The following is a 21,518-nucleotide window of genomic DNA, read 5'->3' as shown; positions in this document are numbered from 1 at the left end:
ATTTTTGCTAATGCATGCTAAAGTTATTTAGTTCATTTGCTAAAACTTCATACCAAAACATGCTGAAGTTTTGTAACGCAGTCTACAGTTTTGTCCTGAGTTTTATCCGAAACTTCAGTCTAAACAAGCTGAAGTTTTTTAGTTCATTTGCTAAAACTTCAGCCTAAACATGATCAAGTTTTTGTCTTGTAGTTTGTCAATAGTCTTTTATTAAAGAAGGGTAAAATCGTCTTTTTAAAACGCTTTTAACAAAAAAATGGGTACAGATGCAAACGGAAAAACAAAACGGGTATAAGTTAAAAGGGGGCGACCATATAGAGCGCCCCATGCAATTTTTACCATATTGTTTGAGGTTCAACTCTTACTCAGACAGCCATTTCTTAGCCTTACTACTTTGTAAAAATTACACGGGGCGCTTTATTTGGTCGCCCCCATTTAACCTATACCCATTTTTTAAAAAAGTTTTAACTTGTACCCACTTTTTAAACAACTTCAGCCCCCTTTCTCCTCCTCCTCCTCCTCCTCCTCCTCCTCCTCCTCCTCCTTCTTCTTCTTCTTCTTCTTCTTCTTCTTCTTCTTCTTCTTTCTTCTGCTGCTGTTGGTGCTGCTATGAAACTTCAGTTATGGGATGATTGCCATAAGTATGTTTATCAGATTATTTGAAAACAAATTATAAATAATTACGTAAGTTAGTAGACGATAATTTGTGAATATTTCCACGTACGGGAAGTTTAAGGTCACACTTAGTGATTCTTTTCATGATAATTCTGTTCTTTTCACGTTTATTTGTTTCCAAAATTTTATGATTTAGATATTGTTGGCAATCTGATTATTTTATAGTAGTCTGATTATAACAAAACTAATGAATCCAGGACAAAAAAAACTTCAGCTTATTTAGTGCTGAACTTTTTACAAATGAATTAAATAACCTCAGCATCTTCTGCTGAAGTTTTTGAAAAAGCTTATCCAGGACAAAAAAACTTCAGCTTATTTAGTGCTGAAGTTTTTATAAATGAACTAAATAACTTCAGCATCTTCTGCTGAAGTTTTTGAAAAAGCTTAATGACCAAACTAATGAATCCAGGACAAAAAAAACTTCAGCTATTTTAAGTTAAGCAATTACAAACAAAAACTTCAGCAAATAGAGAACAAAACTTCAGCTACTATGCTTAAGTTCAGCAATTACAAACAAAAACTTCACCAAATAGAGAACAAAACTTCAGCTACTATGCTTAAGTTCAGCAATTACAAACAAAAACTTCACCAAATAGAGAACAAAACTTCAGCTACTATGCTTAAGTTCAGCAATTACAAAAACTTCAACACACTTGGTTCAGCACACTTGCTACTTCAGGCCCGTCTACTAGAATGCTGAAGTTTTGCGTGATTGCCTTTGCTACTTCAGCCCCGTATGCTGAAGTTACGCGAAAAAGTGGGTACGCTTGCAATTTTTTTTGTAAAACGGGCACAAGTTAAAACGTGACCCAAAAAGCGGGTATAGATGCAAATGCCCCTACTACTTTCGATCAATTGTATCTGTCGTTTAAAGTTTTGCATAACTCTTAAAAGAATATTTAATAGTCTTACTCTTAAGATTATCTGTTATTGCTTGATTTTTTTTTCTTGAGTAGAAGGTCTAACGAAACAATTTCTTTGCCTTCCCAGGGTAAGAGTAATGTGTACATATACAGTACCCTCCTCAGACCCTACTTGTAAAATTTCGTTGAATTTTTTGTTATTGTTGTTGTACTCATAAAATTATTTGTTTATACAATTTTGTCTCTATTTTAAACGTTTTGTTTAAACAACATTATCCTAATGGAGTAGTAAGGGTGAATTTGAAAAGAAAAATATAATTTCTTTTTTCTAAAAAAGGTTAAATCTTGGAGACAAGAGAAAAACAAAAGAATAAAAAGGAAGGCAAATTGAAGGATTGTATTCCATGGGATGTTATCCTTTTCCTTATAGAGGGTATCTCCTCTCCCCCCCCCCCCCCTCCCCCAAATATTCTCCTGTTCGGAGAAGTTATCCCATTGATCTACAATTTAACCAAATGGCACCACAAATCTGCGAATTATGTAACACGATGTGGGCAAAAGTCCATTCAAGAAAGTTAATTTAATATATTGAATGAGAACTTGTTTGTTTAGAAAAGTTGTTCGACATAACCTTAAACCTCCATACTTTTCTAAAAACTTTTTATCCTGGAAAAAGCTGATAAGCCTTATATGGTATATTTTTCAATATGTAATAACTATAATCCGAAAAAAAAAAAAACTACCAATGAATGTGGTGTGGTGCTTCGGACGGAGGGTGGGCCGATGGTCAAGCTGGACCGACAGACTTCTTGGTCGGCAAGTTTTGAAAAAAGGGTGCACATATCACCTTAGGCAAAATTTATATCGGAGCGAGAGAGAAAAGTGGTAGAGTTTTATAAGACATACCACAAGTTCAAATGAGAACCTTTTCATATATATACTACATTTAAAACTTAATTACTCGAATTCTCTAAAGTTTGTTATTTACTAAAGGTAACTACATATTCTTTATAATTTATATTCCATTAAGAGACTCAGTTAAGTGCCCTTAATTAAGCAATTAACGCCTTATATTAAGGAATTTAATTACATCCTTTTTTATTTTTCCTTTCGCTATATTTTTCATTCCAGATTCGCAAAAGGTGATCAAATAAACAAAAGAAAGGTCGCCAGAGTAATTTTCTGACCAAATTCAGAGTTCTCGGAGCATTTTTACGACCAGATCTGAAGGTTTTTTTTACTATCTTACTATCTTCACTCTCATTGGAAAAAAAACTTCACTCGCCCTCATCACCACTAGGAGTGAGTTGACAATACAACTGTCATAAATTATACAAATTTAATAATCTATAATAACAAACAACTTAAATATAAATTTCATACAACTATTAATACATTATACAATTTATTTACAACACTCATGCAAAAAAATATATAACTACAATAGAATACAAATGAAATACAATTTTCATACAAGTTTCACACAATTATAATATAATTATAATAAAAGTTTGATACATATATACAACTTTATGTAAAAGAGAGTATTAATAACTTAGATACAAATTTCATATAATTATTTATACAATATACAACTTATTTACAACATATTTATAACTTTCATACAAAAGAAAATACAACTACAACACAATATAATTTAAATAAGATTTTCATATAAATTTGATACAACTATAATAAACTTTAATACAAATTTGTATATATTTTATATGTCATGTGTTCTTCTTGCTCTTCAAACTTTCAATCTAAAAATCCTTCCAAAATCAACTCTAATCTTCACCAAACATCTTAAAATTTGAGATATAAACTCTAAAGGATATTTTCAATCTTTTGCAACAACACTCAACCCAAACAAATATTATTAACCTGAAATCAAATTCAATGCTTTAAACTTTTTAATGACTGCCAACGGTGGAAAGTCACCCTCAAATTTTGTGAATGATAATTTCAATTCGAACAACAACTGTGCAGCAGGAAAGGAAAAAGCTAAGTTAAAACTCCATAGTTAAATGATTGAATTCCATTGTTGAATTCCTTGAAGAAGGCAAGAGATAGACATGAGAAAAGAGGAAAAAGCAGAGAAGATTGAAGGAAGAAAAATAGGGCAGGGAAAACTGAAAAGAACACACACAGACGTAGAAAGACGGAGGGAGAGAGAGAGAGAAAGAGAGAGAGACGTAGAGAGAAAGCAGCAAAGAGATCAGAAGAACGATATCAATTATTACCTTATTTAATTACTTATAATTAAGGGATACTCATTTATAACTAATATGTATATGATTGGTAATTTGTATATAAACTTGTAATTTAATTGAAAGCTCAATTGTAAGGGTAAATAAGTTTCAAAATTAGTTAAGAAAACTAAAAATTCTGTTCATATGATACACGTACTTTTGGGCTTGATGATGGCGTAATTCCATGGACAAATCTGTAAGGTTTGTTGGGCCAAAGCAGACAATAGTACCATGGCTTGGGCTGATAAATATGTTATAAGAGCCTCACGCTCCCTCAGTATGGTGATGGGGTAAGCCTCAGCAAGGATGCTGAGTCCCTAAGGGGATGGACGAGGGGGTGAATATAACGCCCATGACGGGGGGAGGGGAGGGGCAGACAAGGTCACGTCAAACAAGACTGACAGGCTTCTAGGCCGACAAGCTTCTGAAGGCGAATCTCACATCAGAATGAGAGAAGAAAGTGAAGATTTTTTATAAAGCGTAACACATGTTCACATGGTATGCGCGCTTTTGGACCCGATGATAACACAACCCAAGGTCAGGTTAAACAAGACTGACAGGCTTCTAGGTCGGCAAGATTCTGAAGATGAATCTCACATCAGAATGAAAGAAGAAAGTGAAGATTTTTTATAAAGCGTAACACATGTTTACATGGTATGCGCGCTTTTGGACCCGATGATAACACAACCCAAGGGACAAATTTTTAAAGTTTATTGAGCCTAATCGTACAGTACATGTTATGAGCTTAGCCTATGACATGTCGTACAATTATAACAAGTCCTCCCCTCTTAACCAAATGTCTTTCAAACGTTAGAGATCTTTTTGGTAGAGAAAGTTCCACCAGCCCTTAGTGGGTCTTTTTGGTGCTCAAATACCGGATTGTTAGATCGGAAAAAGATACTGAAAAGAACATATAATCTCAATTTATATGTCTCTGACTATTTTGAAACATCTTTAATAATTGACAAAATTATACTAATTATACGATGTTATATAATTTTCACAAATTTCAGGGTTTAAACTTATATAAATATTCAATACAAAATCGTGCAATATACTTCATTTACAACAACAACAACAACGAAATGATCTTGTATTGTTAGATGAAAATTTCTTTGAGAATGTTTTTTAAAATCAAACAAAATTTTATGAACTATACTAATGTTGTGTCTATATTTGGTTTTCTATTTTCATTTTCCTATTAAAATAAACTATCGGTTTTCATACTTTATATCACAAGTGAAAGGGAATGCCACAAAATAGTATAAACAAAGGAAAATATAAGATTTGCGATTATTCTCCACTTTCTTCTTGCAAAAAGAAAATGGAATTAAATCAGGTCCATATAGATTACAAACTGGAGCTTCTTCTACACTGGTAGGATGTAGAGAGGATCTAACTTTTGTTTGTTGTCCACACACTGGACAAAAATTAAAGAGAAATCTTATCATTAGGAAATCCTGATAAATGAAACTTGTAATTTGTGGGCAAAATTAGAGCATAACTTTTTGAAATTTCTTAAAGGAAATATAGTAGATAAGCACTTCTTTGACGAGTTCATAATTTCTTTCATAAGTTTCTGGTTGATTGGTTCCAATGGTTTGTACATATTATTCTATATTTCTTTGATTTCTTCTTAGGACCCTTAAATATTTGGGGTCAATCAGTTAAAAGATTGTAACGGCCTGACCGGTCGTTTTGAGTATTTTAGCTTCGATCACCTATTTATTGCCTCCTCTATGTTGTAGTGTGGTTATGTGACTTACCGGGGTGTTTGGTTTTGGTTTCGAGTGAGTTTCGGAGTGAAATGAGACACATAGTCCCTAAGTTGGAGGCTTAAGTAGAAAGAGTTGACCGTAGTTTGACTTTTATGTAGACAACTCCGGAATAGAGTTTTGACGGTTCCAACAGCTCCGTATGGCGATTTTGAACTTAGGAGCGTGTTCGGATGTTGGAAGTCTGTAGGTCGTTTCGGCTTGAATTGGCGAAAGTTAGAAAGTTGAAGGTTTGGAAGGTTGAGAAGTTTGACCGGGAGTTGACTTTATTGATAAAGGGGTCGGATTTCGATTTCAGAAGTTGGAATAGGTCCGTTATATCATTTATGACTTGTGTGCAAAATTTGAGGTCAATCGGAGTTGTTTTGGTGTGATTCGGCGCTAGTTTTGGAAGTTGGATGTTCATTCAATAGGCTTGAATTGGGTTGCGATTCGTAGAATCGATGTTATTTTATGTGATTTTCGGCCTCGAGTAGGTCCGATATATGTTTTGGAACTTGTTGGTATATTCGGATAGGGTCCGGGGGGTCCCCGGTGTGATTCGGATTGAATCCGAAACAATTTTGGACTTGATGGATTGGTGAACCTCTGTTGTGTCTGGTGCAATTGCACCTGCGCTGTTTGGGCCGCAGGTGCGGCACCGCAAAAGCGGCTCTCGTGCCGCAGAAGCGAGATTGGACTTAGTCAGCTGTGACAGCATGTGCAGTCGTTGATCCGCAGAAGCGGACTCGGTGGTGCGAGGAATGCATCGCAGAAGCGGAATGGGCTAGCCAGCCCTGGGGTCGCAGAAGCGGAGGACACTCCGCAGGTGCGCGAGCGCATGTGAAATATTTTGGTCCACAGAAGTGGAAACTCGTGACTTTAGCTGAAACCGCACCTGCTATGGATTTTTGCAGGCGCGGCATTGCAGGTGCGACTGAGAGCCCGTAGAGGCGGAATCGCTGGGCAGAAAAAGAGGGCTTCGAGGGCTTATTTTCATTTTGATCTTTTGGACATAGAGAACTCAGTTTGTGGCAATTTTTCGAGGGGCTTTTTCAAGGAAATCATCAGGGTAAGTGATTCTAACCCGGATTTGACTATATTACATGAATCCATTGTTATTTTTATCATTTAATAAGTGATTTGAGTTTTAATTTTGGGGAAAATTGTGAAAACTGCTTGACTAAATTTTGGGGATTTGAAAGGCGATTTGAAGTCGGAATTGAGAAATTCTTGTATGGTTGGACTCGCTATCAAGTGGGTGTTCGAATTATATAATTTTGGTCGGGTTCCGAGATGCTGGGATTGGGATTGACTTTTTGAGTTGACTTTTTATTTCTCTTTTGAAGATTGCAACTTTATTGTTTGGAATAGCTTTCTATATTTTATATTTATGGTATGAAGTTGTTTTGGCTAGATTCGAGCCGTTCGGAGTTGGATAATCGAGGGAAGGGCTTACTAGTGGATTGAGTTAGCGTGTTTTGAGGCAAGTGTCTTGCCTAATTTTGTGCGGGGGAATTACCCCTTAGTATTGGTGTTGTTTTGTGTTAATTGTGATATGTGGAAGCCGTGTACGCAAGGTGACGAGTGTGTACACGGGTTAAATATGGTAATTGACCAATTTTAGCTATGTAGATTCCTTTCATGCCTTAACTGAGTTACCATAATATGTTATATTCATCTTCATTAGTCTATCTTCACATGCTTTACTTGTCTTATCTCTTACTTGTTAATTGTCTTTACATGTTTAGTTGGAGTTATTGTTTTCTCTATTCGTTATTCATTATTTAATCGTTGAATTCCTTACTTGAAGTTGTTATTTCTTGGAACATCTTGTTGTTGAAATTGGTATTGAGTTATAAAGGCCGTGATTCACATTGAGGCAAGGTTGTAATATGCGAAATACCATTCTTGTTGAGTTATTCACTTTTGGTTGTTATTGTTGAGACTTGTATGCATATTGTGGTTGAACCATGGGCTATTTGTTGTGGAAACACTATTATTGTTGACTTCGTTGGCAAGTTGTGATATTGGGCACTTGAGGTGATTTGTGATACGTTGTGATATTGATACGCATGCAGTGGTATAAGGATTGAGGTTGAACGGCATGCAGTGAGATAAGGTGGGCCTGATACGCATTTTGCTAGTAGTGGAACTACTTGAAGCCACGCGGTGTGATAAGGTGGGCTACAACGCGGGAAGTTATTTTGAAAAAAATAATTTTCAAAACTAAATGCAAGGCTCACGTGGTGATATAAGGAAAGATTGCGATTTATTTTGTGATTTGAGACTACGAGACAGTACCTCGTTAGTGATTCTTGTTGATACTTTTCTATTACTTCACTTGTGTTTTGGTTGCTTTGTTTCCTTGGCATATCATTCCTTGTTTTCTTTCGTGATGCATTATTTGCCTTAGCTCAGTGTAGTTATTCTTGGTATATTTTTTCATTGATTCACTTTCCATTGTTATCATTATTACATTGTTATATACATGTTCAGTTTCTTACCTTGACCTGACCTCGTCACTACTCTACCGAGGTTAGAAGGCTTGGCACTTACTGAGTACCGTTATGGTGTACTCATGCTACGCTTCTGCACATCTTTTTGTGTAGATCCAGGTACCTTTTACCAGCCCAGGCACCAGTGAGTTGAGTTTAGATTTGGAGACTTCAAGGTATACCTGTCGGCGTCCGCAGGCCTCGGTGTAACCCTCTTCTAGTCTATTTCATTTTCTTTTCCTTTTATAGACAGTGTTGTATAGGGATGTTCAGTACTTTCTTGTAGAGCTTTTGACTTGTTATCACTGGATTTTGGGGAGTTTGTTTCTGTTGAGTTGCGAAGTTTCTTTTATGATAGTTGTTGAGTTATTTGACAGTTTATCATTATCCCGGTTATTTTCTGCATGTATGTTAGGCTTACATAGTCTTAGAGACTAGGTTCCATCACGACATCCTACGGAGGGAAATTGGGGTTGTGACAACTTGGTATCAGAGCTCTAGGTTCATAGGTGTTACGAGTCACAAGCAGGTTTAGCAAAGTCTCGCGCATCAGTACAACGACGTCTGTACTTATCTTCGAGAGGCTATGTAACTGTTAGGAATATCTTCACGTCTTTGATTTATTATCGTGAGAATTTGTTGACTTCGAAATTCTAAATCTTATCTTTCTATTCTCTCACAGATGGTGAGGACACACACCGCTGGATCTGACGATCAGACACCCGCGCCCCCTGGTAGAGCCGCGAGAGGCCGGGGCAGAGGCCGAGGATGGCACATGGTACAGCCAGAGCACCTGCTCGAGCTGCTACAGAGGAGCCACCAGTAGCTCTAGTTGGGGAGCAAGCACCTCATGTGCATGTTACTACCCCTGCACTTCAAGAGACTGTCGCCCAGTTCTTGAGCATGTTTGGTACTCTAGCTCAGGCAGGGTTGATCCCACTTGCACCGGCCACATTTCAAACTGGGGAATGAGCACAGACTCCCGCAGCCCATATCCCAGAGCAGCGGGTCCATGTTGACCAGGTCCTAGAGGTCATACCATTGCAGTCGGTTGTCCCAGTTCAGCCCAAGGTTAGGGCAGCAACATCTAAGGAGGAGGAGCTCAGGCTCGAGAAGTACAAGAAGTACCATCCTCCTACTTTCAGCGGCCTAGCTACAGAGGATGTATAGGGCTTTCTGGAGAAGTTCCACTTTATTCACAGTACCATGGGTAAGTGGAGACTAGCGGGATGGCTTTCACTACTTTCCAGCTATCGGGACCAGCATACCAGTGATGGCGGGCTTATGAGGAGGGTAGCCCCATCGAGGCAGCTTCACTCACCTGGGCTCAATTTTTAGAGAAGTTCCTGAGAGAGTTTGTTCCCTAGAGCCTTCGAGATGCATGGCGCACAGAGTTTGAGCAGTTGCGTCAGGGTGCTATGGTTGTATTAGAGTATGTTGTCAGGTTCAGTGAGTTGTCCAGACATGCCCTTGACTTAGTTTCCACAGTCAGAGAGCGAGTCTGTCGATTTATCGAGGGGATCAACTATGATATTAGGTTCAACATGGCTCAAGAGATGGAGACTGATTCCCCATACCAGCAGGTGATAGAGATGGCTCAGAGATTGGAGGGTATGCGGGGCCGGGAAAGAGAGGACAGGGAGTCCAAGAGGCCTCAAGATTTTGGCATATATAGTGGTGCCCGTGCCCCAGTTGCATCCCGTCATGGTAGAGGCTATGTGAGCCGTCCAGTTCATTCAGCACTTCCAGCTTCCAGTGGTATTCCGGCTACTCCAGGTCTTAGGTTGCCCATTATGCACCGCCACTGTCTAGTGCACCTCCTGCACGGGGTGCTTTCAGCGGTCAGTCCAGTTGATCAGGCTCGAGCCAGTTTCAGCAGCCACGTCCTCCGAGAGTTTGTTTTGAGTGTGGTGATACTCGTCATATGGTGAGGGACTTCCCCATACTCAGGAGGGGTGCACCTCTACAAACTACCAGGCTCCACGTATTGCTTAGGGTCACTAAACTTCTCAGGCCGTGATTACCGCACCAGTTGTCACTCCACCTGCTCAGCCAGCTAGGGGTGGAGGTCAGGTAGGTAGGTGTCTCCCTAGAGGGGGAGGCCAAGCCAGATGTTACGATCTTCCGACTAGGACGGAGGCGGTTGCATCCGACTCATTTATCACAGGTATCGTTCCGGTTTGTCATAGAAATGCATCAGTCTTATTTGATCCATGCTCCACTTATTCATATGTATCATCTTACTTTTCTCCGTATTTGGTATATCCCGTGATTCTTTAAGTTCTCCTGTCTATGTGTCCACACCTGTGGGAGATTCCATTGTTGTTGACCGTGTGCATCGGCTGTGTTTAGTCGTTCTTGGTGGCTTTGAGACCACAATTGATCTATTGTTGCTTAGTGTGGTAGATTTTGATATTATTTTGGGCACGGACTGGTTATCGTCCTATCATGCTATTCTTAATTGTCACGCCAAGACGGTAACGTGGGCTATGCCAGGTTTGCCGCGGTTGGAGTGGAGGGGTACTTTGGATTATGTTCCTAGCAGGGTGATGTCCTTCCTTAAGGCACATCGGATGGTTGGGAAGGGGTGTGAGGCATATCTAGCCTTTGTGAGAGATGTCAGTGTTGATACTCCTACCATTGAGTCAGTTCCAGTTGTAANATACTCCAGAATCTAGAGGAGTGATTATGTTGTTAAGAGGATGGGAACTTTTGTGTTTCCAGTTAGGCATTCGAGGTTTATTTATAGAGGAGCTTGGTATATCTAACTGGTTTTATTGTGTTCTTCTCTCAGGTACTAGTGGAGTATCCTGTACTGCATCAACCACTCTTTCTTCAGCTTCAGTGGTTGTAATTGAGGTACCTGGTTCCATTGAAGAAGAGGCAGCATTGTCTCAACTTGGCTCCTTCACTTGGCTCATCATATCTGCCTTCCCATTTGTCATGTCAATGACTTCACCAGGAGCCAGTAAGGGCTCTCCATCTTGATCATCTTTAGCACTTTTCTCGCAGGAATGATAGGACTCATCAAAGATAACATGAACACTTTCCTCAACACATTAAGTCTGCTTGTTGTATATCTTGTAAGCTTTGCTTTGAGAAGAATACCCCAGAAAGATTCCTTCATCACTCTTGGCATCAAATTTACCAAGCTGATCATTTCCATTGTTGAGAACATAGCGTTTGCACCCAAATGTTCTTAGGTGAGTCAGTTTGGGTTTCCTTCCATTTAGCAACTCATAGGGGGTTTTGTTCAGGAGAGATTTGATCATGCACCTGTTCACCAAGTAGCAGGCAGTGTTGACAGCTTCAGCCCAGAAGTTCTTTGCAATCCCACTGTCGATCAGCATTGTTCTTGCCATTTCTTCAAAAGTTCTATTCTTCCTTTCCACTACTCCATTTTGCTGGGGGGTTCTTGCAGCTGAGAAGTTGTGAGTAATGCCATTTTCATTGCAGAAATCATCAAATTTGGTATTGTCAAATTCTGTTCCATGATCTGATCTAATACAGACGACTCTAGACTCCATCTTCACCTGGATTTTCTTCACAAAGGCCACAAACACCTCAAAGGTTTCATCTTTAGTTCTAAGAAACAGAGTCCATGTGAATCTGGAGTAGTCATCCACTATCACAAGTATGTATCTTTTTCCTCCCCTGCTTTGCACTCTCATAGGGCCACATAAATCTATATGCAGAAGATCGAGTGGCTTTGAGGTGCTTACATCCTTTTTAGACTTAAAAGAGGACTTCACATTCTTTCCTCTAGCACAGGCATCACATACTTTCTGTACTTTGAACTTTGACATGGGCAGACCATGGACCAGGTCCTTCTGAATTAGTTTGTTCAGAAGAGAGAAGCTTGCGTGCCCCAATCTTCTGTGCCAGTGTTCAGCATTATCATTAACAGCTTTCAGACAACTCAGATCAACACTTTGTATGGACTCGAAATCAGCAACATAGATGTTCTTGTATCTCTTGGCCACAAGTACCACTTCACCAGTTACCAGATTAGTAACTGTACATATCTTGGACAAGAACTCCACCTTGTTTCCTTTATCACAGATCTGAGAGACACTCAAGAGACTGTACTTAAGGCCATTGACATAGTACACATTCTCGATAGAGTGAGTGAGTGATTTCCCGACTTTTCCAACTCCAAGAATGTACCCCTTTTTCCCATTGCCAAAGGATACACTCCCTCCTTGCAGGGCTTTTAGTGAAAGAAAGTCCATGGTGTTCTCAGTCATGTGCTTTGAACATCCACTATCCATGAATCATTGTTGACTGCTTCCTTTCACTGTTCCCTCACCGTTGTCATCGTCTTCATCATCATCTGACTGGGCCATCAAAGCAAATATTGAATCATATTCATTTTCCTCACTTTCAACTGCCATCATGGAGCTGTCACCTGTATGAGTTTCATCTTCAGACTCACTAGAGGAGTCTCCCTATGCTGCAAGAGCCCGTTTCACCACATTGTTAGCAGATCTCTTCCTCTTGAAGTCCTTGTCAGGAACCGGGTTCCTCTTGGCTGCTTTCTCAGAGTTGTACTTGGAGTACTCTTGCTTCAGGAGAAGACAATCTTTGATGAAGTGCCCAGGCTTTCCGCACTTATGGCAGAGATCATAGTTCTTTGTTTTGCTGGAGCTGCCCCTTTTTAGTGTCCCTCCATTTCTTCTAACCGTCTTCTGAAATCTTTTGGTTAGGTAAGCCATGTCACTGTCCTCCTCACTTGAGTCATTGCTATCAGCTTTGAGTACCAGGTTTTTTTCTTTCTTTGGTTCTCTTCTTTCACTGTCTATCTTCCTCTTCATCTCGTAGGTCTTCAGGTTTCCAACCAGCTCATCTATGGTCAGCTCCTGCAGGTCCTTTGCTTCAGTAATAGCATTCACCTTGCTTTCCCAAGAACTGGGCAGGATACTGAGAATTTTCCTCACTAGCTTTTTCCTAGGAATAGTTTCACCAAGTGAGTGTAACTCATTTATGATAGAGGTGAATCTTATGTGCATATCTTGAATAGATTCATTGTCCTTCATCCTAAAGAGTTCATACTCAGTAGTGAGCATATCAATATTAGATTGCTTTACTTGAGTGGTTCCTTCATGTGCTCTTTGCAGAGCTTCCCATATCTCCTTTGCAGTTTCACAAGCAGAAATTCTATTGTATTCATCAGGTCCTATCCACATACCAAAATCTTTTTGGCACGAAAATTTTTCTCCACAGCTTTCTTGTCTGCGTCGGTGCATTCTTTTCTGGTTTTTGGCATTGAGAATGGAAGTTCTGCAAGTGCCTTTGTTGGGATGTAAGGACCATCACATATGACATCCCACAACTCAGAGTCTTCAGCCATGATAAAATCATGCATTCTTGTCTTCCACCACCCATAGTATTGCCCATTGAACCTGGGTGGTCTGTACGTAGATTGACCTTCTTCAAAATTTGGTGGAGCTGCCATACGGATCCTTCCTAGGTGTTAGCCTGATAGGAGGAACCTGCTCTGATACCAATTGTTAATTTATATTAGTCCACCACACTATAGAATACCTGGTCCTCTATGAGTTTTCGCTGAGAATACTAATGAAACAGTAAGTAACTGAGACACGGGATTTTTTACGTGGAAAAGTCCCACTCAAGGGGACAAAAACCACGACCTACACTTGTAGGCTTTCAGCTTCACTAACTTGTAAACACACTATTACAAGCCACTTTGCAATAACTCTATTACAAAGACTTCAACTCAACTAACTTGTGATACACTTACCACAAGCCACTTTGTCACTCACTAGTTATAAAGACTTTAACTTATGACTAACTCTAGTCACAACACAAACTCAGAAAGTTTATGGTTTTACAAAGGGGTTCCTAAGCAACGCTTCTAGCTAAGCAATTCAAGAATTACAATAAGAACAATCACAAAGTTACAACTCAACTAAGGACGACAAAATACTCGATTTAAGAACTGGTCCGTAGTAGCGTTTAACTTTATTCTTCAAGATCTTGAGAGATAAGTTCACTGTTTGCAGAAGACTTGAATGCTTGAAGTAAACTCACGAGTATTCAAGTGATGTTTTGTTATAATACTCTTGTTAATACACCCTTGATGACATCACTTGAATGACGTAAGCACTTGGTAGGTCAAAGACAAGTGACTACAGAACTGCTGCACTGTGTGCACTGTTTCTGGAGCAGTCACTTTCCAGCTGTGCACAGTCAACTTTTGTACTGCTGTAAGGGAGACACAAGGGATCAGGTCCATGACTTGTTTCTTCATTTTCTACACTTGTAGCAGTTCACATTAGCTAGAGTCCATGCTGGAATCCGTTCATTTGTAATGTGTACCAAGTGTGCCAGGTTCCCTATCTGGTTCTTGACAGTAAGTTTGTTAGATAATCAAAACATAAGACAAAGACATTGAAAACCCATCAGACATAGTGGAATATGTAGCTCGGTGCCTAAATTATCAGCAGGTGAAGTATGAGCATTAGCGGCCTAGTGGGTTGCTTCAGAGGCTTGAGATTCCCCAGTGGAAATGGGAGTGAGTTACCATGGATTTCGTTGTTGGGCTCCCACGCGCTCAGAAGAGGTTTGACGCAGTATGGGTGATTGTGGATAGGTTGACAAAGTTGGCTCATTTTATTCCAATGGTGACTACTTATTCTTCATAGTAGCTGGCTCAGGTCTATATTCGCGAGATTGTCTGATTTCACGGCGTGCCGGCATCCATCATCTCTGATCGGGGTACATAGTTTACATCGCGATTCTGGAAGGTTGTATAACGTAATTTGGGCACATTGGTTGAGTTGAGTACATCATTCCACCCTCAGACGAACGGACAGTCCGCGCGCGCTATTTAGATATTGGAGGATATGCTTCGTGCCTGTGTTATGGGGTTCAAGAATTCGTGGGATCAGTTTTTGCCACTTGCATGCCTACAACAACAGCTACCAATCGAGCATTAAGATGGCTCCGTATGAGGCCTTGTATAGGAGGCGGTGTCTGTCTCTGATGGGTTGGTGTGAACCGGGTGAGGCTAGGCTATTGGGTACTGACTTGGTTCAAGATGCTTTGGAAAAGTTAAATTTATTCAATATCGGCTTCATACAGCCCAATCTATACATAAGAGTTATGCAGATCGGAAAGTTTGTGATGTTGTATTTATGGTTGGGGAGCGGTTCTTGCTCCAGGTTTCGCCCATGAAGGGTATTATGAGGTTTGAGAAGAAGGGCAAGTTGAGCTATAGGTATATCAGACCTTTTGAGATTATTGAGTGGATTGGAGAGGTGGCCTACAAGCTTGCATTGCCACCTAGTCTAGCTGCAGCCATCCGGTATTCCATGTTTCTATGCTCCGGAAGTATCACGTCGATCCATCTCATATGTTGGATTTCAGCTCAGTCTAGTTGGACAAGGATTTGTCTTATGTTGAGGAGCCGGTGGTTATTTTGGACAGGCAGGTCCGAAAGTTGAAGTCGAAGAGAATCGCTTCAGTGAAGGTTCAGTGGAGGGGTAAACTAGTCGAGGAGGCGAATTGGGAGACTGAGCATGATATGTGTTGCCCTTATCCTCATCTATTCACCACTTCAGGTATGCCTCTATACTCGTTCGAGGACACACGTTTGTTTTAAGAGGGGGAAGAAGTAACGACCCAGTCGGTCATTTTGAGTATTTTATCCCCGATCCCCTATTTATTGCCTCCTCTATATTGTATTGTGGTTATGTGACCAGCTGGGGTGTTTGGTTTTGGTTTCGGGTGAGTTTCAAAGCGAAATGGGACACATAGTCCCTAAGTTGAAGGCTTAAGTTGAAATAGTTGACCGTAGTTTGACTTTTTTGTAGACAACTTCGAAATGGAGTTTTGAGGTTTCCAATAGCACCGTATGGTAATTTTAGACTTAGGAGCGTGTCCGGATGTTGATTTAGAGATCCGTAGGTCGTTTCAGCTTGAATTGGCGAAAGTTAGAGAGTTGAAGGTTTGGAAGGTTGAGAAGTTTGACCGGGAGTCTACTTTATTGATATCGGGGTCACATTCCGATTTTGGAAGATAGAATAGGTCCTTCATGTCATTTATCACTTGTGTGCAAAATTTGAGGTCAATCGGATATGTTTTGGTGTGATTCGGCATTAGTTTTGGAAGTCGGATGTTCACAATTTCAATTGGCTTGAATTGGTTACGATTCATAGAATCGATGTTGTTTGATGTGATTTTTGGCCTCGAGTAGGTCCACTATGTGTTTTGTAACTTGTTGGTATATTTGGACGGGGTCCCAGAGGCCCCTGGTGTGATTCGGATTGAATCCGGAACAATTTTGGACTTGATGGATTGCTAAACCTCTGCTGTGTCTGGTGCAATCGCACCTGCGCACTTTGGGCCTCAGCTGTGGCACCGCAGAAGCGACTCTCACGCCGAAGAAACGATACTGGACTTAGTCAGATGTGACCACAGGTACAGTCGTTTATCCGCAGAAGCGGACTCGCTGGTGCGAGAAATGCATCGCAGAAGCGGAATGGGCTAGCTAGCCTGGGGTCGCAGAAGCGGAAGACCCACCGCAGGTGCGCGAGTGCAGGTGCGCTATTTTGGGCCGCAGAAGCGGAAACTCGTGACTTTAGCTGGAACCGCACCTGCGATGGATTTTCCGTAGGTGCGGCATCGCAGGTGCGACTGAGAGCCCGTAGATGTGGAATTTCCAGGTAGAAAAAGAGGGCTTCGAGTGTTTATTTTCATTTTGATCTTTTGGACCTAGAGAGCTTAGTTTGTGGCGATTTTTCGAGGTTTTTTTTCAAGGAAATCATCGGGGTAACTGATTATAACCCGGATTTGACTATGTTACATGAATCCATTATTATTTTATCATTTAATTAGTGATTTGAGTTTTAAATTTGGGGAAAATTGTGAAAACTTGTTAGACTAAATTTTGGGGATTTGAAAGGCGTTTTGAGGTTGGGTTTGAGAAATACTTGTATTTGTTGGACTCGTTATCGAATGGGTGTTTGGATTTTATAATTTTGGTCGGGTTCCGAGATGCGGGCCCAAAATTTATTTTTGAGTTGACTTTTTATTTCTCTTTAAAGATTGCAACTTTATTGTTCGAAATAGCTTCCTATAGTTTATATTTATGGTATGAAGTCATTTTCGCTAGATTCGAGTCGTTTGGAGTTGGATAATCGAGGGAATGTCACGACCCCAGTTCGCCCTCCGTGAACTGTCGTGACGGCACCTAGTCCCTACGACTAGGTAAGCCTAACAAGTGCGGAAAAACAATCAAAACCTTGCGGAAATTATAACATAAAACCAAGATTTAACAAAATGGAAACGAAATGTAAAATGCCACTCGGCACATACACCACAATATCTCAAACTTCTACAATACTATCCCAAAATCCGGAAACTCACGAAAATACAAGCTGAGAGAAATATAGTAAAAATTCTCTAACTCCGGAATGTCTACATCAACAGTATGATAGAAGGGCTATACTACAAGATAGAATAAAGATGGAGGCTCTTCGATCTGCGGACGCGGCAGATGTACCTCGAAGTCTCCAAAATCTCTCCCTGCCTCAATGATGGTAAGTCTGTGCAGCAGTACCTGGATCTGCACATGAAAAACATGCGCAGAAAGGGCATGAGTACACCACAGCGATACTCAGTAAGTGCCAAGCCTAACCTCGGTTGGGCAGTGACGAGAAAGGTCAGGGCCCTACTGAGATAAATATATATATAATGAAAAGACAGGGCAATAAGCAGTAAAACTGAGAGTCGATAATAAGGATCTACACAGTATAATACTAGTGCAATAACGGAAACAGAAATAAAGGCGAACTACAAGGAAATACCCCTCACAGCAAGATAAAAAAAATCGGGATCTCTTGGTATCCTCAATATACACACTAGGGATCTCTTGGTATCCTCAATACATATGCCAGGGATCTCTTGGTATCCCGAGGATCACTTGGTATCCTCCATACACGTGCCAGGGGTCTCTTGGTATCCCGCACCTCAATCCAGATCATAATTACGCACAGGGGATCTCTCGGGATGCCGTCCCGTAGTCCCAATTTAAAACACACAGCAGCAGCTCAAGGATATCAAAATAAAAACTAAGTCTGTAATAAGTAAACAGTAAATTCTAGCCTAACATGCTTCACGTAATGCAATTAAGACAATTTAAGCAAATAGGCAATTAATTCAACTAAGCATGCTCTTCTAAACTAACACAGACTATGTTTGCAAGTAGAATAAAACAAGTAAGAAAAGAACTCAGTTTTAAATACTTAAAGTAAACCGGATTTCCAACATTTAGCACAAGTACGCGCTCGTCACCTCACGTACAAGGCATTCAATTACCAAATATCATATCCTAAGGGGAAAGGTCCCCCACACAAGGTTAGACAAGCCACTTACCTCGAACCGGCTCAAAATCAACTAGAAACCACGCCTTTGCCACGAGTATCCAACTCCAAATGGCCCAAATCTATTAATTCATTTGCATAATGTAAATAACACTTCAAGTAACTGTATATATAATTAAATTCTAAGCTAATGCGCGAAATTAGGTAAAATGACCAAAATGCCCCTCAGGCCCACGTCTCGGAATAGGGTGAAATTTATATTTTCGGAATTCTCATACTCTCACGAGTTCATACATACGAAGAACACTGAAATCGGAGCCCAAATGACCCCTCAAATCCTCATTTAAAGGCCTCTTAAACACAAGCCCTAATTACCCTTTTTCTCAAATTTCTCATCACTAATTAGGTCTTTAATGACATATAAACGAGTTATGAAGTCAAAAAATATTACCTCCAAGTGATTCCCCTTAGATCCCTCTTCAACCCACTTCAAAAAGCTTCAAAATCGCCTAATAATGGAGGAAACTAGGCTAAGACTCGCGAAATAAGCCTTTTAAACATTCTGCCCAGAAATTTTCGCACCTGCGGTTACTGTTCACCGCAGATGCGGGTACTGTTCAATGCATATGCGGTTACTGTTCACCGCATGTGCGGTGCTGTTTACCGCAGATGCGGTTACTATTCACTGCAGATGCGGTTACTGTTCACCGTAGAAGCAAAAAATGCAGAAGCTGAAATTTCAGCAGCTTTCTTCAAGTCCGAATTGATCCGTTAACCTTCCGAAACACACTCGAGGGCCCCGGTACCTCAACCAAACATGCCAACCAATCCTAAAACATCATTCAAACTTGTACCAATCTTCAAAATACTTCAAACAATATCAACACACCTATTTTTCATCGAATTCATGCCTAAGAATTTTAAAAACTCTAAAAATACGCTTTCGATCAAAAAGTCTATCAAACCTCGTCCGAATGACCTAAAATTTTGCACACACGTCACATTCAACACTACAGAGCTACTCCAACTTCCGGAATTTCATTCCGGCCCTCGGATCAAAATCTCGCTATCGAACCGGAAACTTCAAAATTCGACCTTTCGGCATTTCAAGCCAAAATTAGCTACGGACCTCCAAAACACAATCCGACCATGCCCCTAAACTCAAAATCACCTAACGGAGCTAATGGAACCATCGGATTTCCATTCCGAGGCCGTCTTCATACTGTTTTGACTACGGTCAATTTTCCAACACTTAAGCTCTCATTTAGGGACTAAGTGTCCCAAAACTCTCCGAAACTCAAAACCGAACATCCCGGCAAATCAAAATAGCAGAAATAAACTTGGGGAAAACAGTTAATAGGGGATCGGGGCGTAAATTCCAAAAACGATCGGTCGGGTCGTTACATCCTCCCACACTTAAACATTCGTTCGTCCTCGAACGAGCACAAAGACATACCTGAAGTAGTGAAAAGATGAGGGTACTGGCTGCGCATATCCTGCTCGGTCTTCCAGGTCGCCTCCTCGACTGGCTGACCCCGTCACTGAACCTTCACGGACGCAATGTTCTTCGACCTGAGCTTCCTGACCTGCCTGTCCAATGTTGCCACTGGCTCCTCAACATATGATAGATCCTTCTCCAACTGGACTGAGCTGAAATCCAACACGTGCGACGGATAACTGTGATACCTTCGGAGCACGAAACATGAAATACCGGATGAACCCCTGCCAGGCTGGGAGGTAAGGCAAGCTCATAGGCAACCTCCCCAACTCGCCTCAATATCTCAAAAGGGCCAATAAACCTCGGACTCAACTTCCCTTTCTTACTAAATCTCATAACGCCTTTCATAGGCGAAACCCGAAGCAGAACCCGCTCTCCAACCATGTAGGAAACATCACGAACCTTCCGGTCCGCGTAACTCTTCTGTCTGGATTGGGCTGTACGGAGTCTATCCTGAATCACCTTGACTCTCTCCAAAGCATCCTGAACCAAATCTATGCCCAATAATCTGGCCTCACCCGGCTCGAACCAACCCACCGGAGATCTACATCGCCTACCATATAAGGCCTCGTACGGTGCCATCTGAATGCTGGACTGATAGTTGTTGTTGTTGGCAAACTCCGCCAATGGCAAGAACTGATTCAAGAACCTCCCAACTCAATCACACACGCACAGAGCATATCTTCAAGAATCTGAATAGTGCACTCGGACTGCCCGTCCGTCTGAGGGTGAAATGCTGTGCTCAACTCCACCCGAGTACCCAACTCCTGTTGCACGGCTCTCCAGAACCGCGATGTGAACTGAGTACCTCTGTCTGAAATGATGGAAACTGGAATACCATGCAGACAGACAATCTCCCGGATATAAATCTCCGCCAACTGCTCCGAGGAATAGGTAGTACACACAGGGATGAAGTGCGCGGACTTGGTCAGCCGATCCACAATAATCCAAATGGCATCGAACTTCTTCAAAGTCCGTGGGAGTCCAGATACGAAGTCCATGGTGATCCGCTCCCACTTCCACTCCGGAATCTCGATCTGCTGAAGCAATCCACTCGGTCTCTGGTGCTCATACTTCACCTGCTGACAATTAAGGCACCGAGTTACAAACCCAACTATATCCTTCTTCATCCGCCTCCACCAGTAGTGCTGCCTCAAATCCTGATACGTCTTCGCGGCACCCGGATGAATGGAATACCGCGAACTGTGGGCCTCCTCTAGAATCAACTCCCGAAGCCCATCGACATTAGGTACACAAACTCGACCCTGCATCCTCAATACTCCGTCATCACCAATGGTCACATCTCGAGCATCGCCATGCAACACTTTGTCCTTGAGGACAAGCAAATGAGGGTCATCATACTGCCGCTCCCTGATATGATCGAACAAGGAAGACCGAGGGACCACACAAGCTAGAACCCGACTGGGCTCCGAAAGATCCAATCTCATAAACTGTCTGGCTAGAGCCTGAACATCCATCGCCATAGGCCTCTCTGCTGCTGGTAAATAAGCCAAACTCCCCAAACTCTCTGCCCGGCGGCTCAAAGCATCGGCCACCACATTAGCCTTGCCCGGGTGATACAAGATAGTGATATCATAATCCTTCAGCAGCTCTAACCATCTCCTTTGACGT

This window comes from Nicotiana attenuata, unplaced genomic scaffold (assembly GCF_001879085.1).
Source record: "Nicotiana attenuata strain UT unplaced genomic scaffold, NIATTr2, whole genome shotgun sequence".
NCBI lineage: Eukaryota > Viridiplantae > Streptophyta > Magnoliopsida > Solanales > Solanaceae > Nicotiana > Nicotiana attenuata.
This window is presented reverse-complemented; position numbering follows the sequence as displayed.